Source organism: Epinephelus moara, chromosome 1 (assembly GCF_006386435.1).
Source record: "Epinephelus moara isolate mb chromosome 1, YSFRI_EMoa_1.0, whole genome shotgun sequence".
Taxonomy (NCBI): Eukaryota; Metazoa; Chordata; class Actinopteri; order Perciformes; family Serranidae; genus Epinephelus; species Epinephelus moara.
The window spans coordinates 38,173,017-38,174,173 of NC_065506.1; positions in this window are offsets into that span (position 1 = coordinate 38,173,017).

Here is a 1,157-nt window from a genome sequence, read left to right on the forward strand (position 1 = left end):
CACTCCTTTGTCATATACACACAGGCCTGAAATACACACACATGTACAACAGGACCTTTACATGCATTACATGGAGAGTGAGAGGGTTGCCCTGGAGCATTTGGTGGCTCAGTGCCTTGCTCGAGGGCACCTCAGCAGTGCCCAGGAGGTGAACTGACACCTCTCCAGCTACCAGTCCATGCTCCATACTTGGTCCAGACAGAGGTTTAAGCCTGCGACCCTCCAGTTCCCAACCCAAGCCCCTATGGACTGTGCTACTGCTACTTTACTGAGACCCTGTGTTCTCATATGAGGACATCACATTTTGGGTTTACTTGACCTTGTACTTCATTCTACTTAACTCAGACCTGTTGTCCTCATTCGTGGACACTTTTGTGCCATCTAGTGGTAGTAAGAGCACAATACACAAATCCATGTAAAAACAAGATGGCAGCCATCTCTGCCAAGTCAGTCTACAGCTGATCCCGACACAAAAGTGGACAAGGTCCAAAACCTGATCACATTTTATGGTTGAAACTTGTTTGTTTATGATTAATAATGATTGTAGTTTGATATGGCAACACATTTGACCAATTTTAGCAACAGCAACCAGCTAAGACACTGTTAATAACGAAGTACTCATTTGAAGACATTGGGACTTAATTATCGTCTCGTTTGAAGACATTGGGACTTTATTATCGTCACGTTTGAGGACCTAATTATTGTCTCATTTGAAGACATTGGGACTTTATTATCATCTCGTTTAGACATTGGGACTTTATTGTCGTCACGTTTGAGGACCTAATTATTGTCTCATTTGAAGACATTGGGACATTATTATCATCTCGTTTAGACATTGGGACTTAATTATCGTCTCGTTTGAAGACACTGGGACTTTATTATTGTCTCATTTGAAGACATTGGGACTTTATTATCATCTTGTTCACACATTGGGACTTAATTATTGTCTTGTTTGAAGACATTGGGACTTTATTATTGTCACGTTTGAGGACCTAATTATTGTCTCATTTGAAGATATTGGGACTTTATTATCATCTCGTTCAGACATTGGGACTTTATTATCGTCTCATTTGAAGATATTGGGACTTTATTATCATCTCGTTCAGACATTGGGACTTAATTATCGTCTCATTTGAAGATATTGGGACTTTATTATC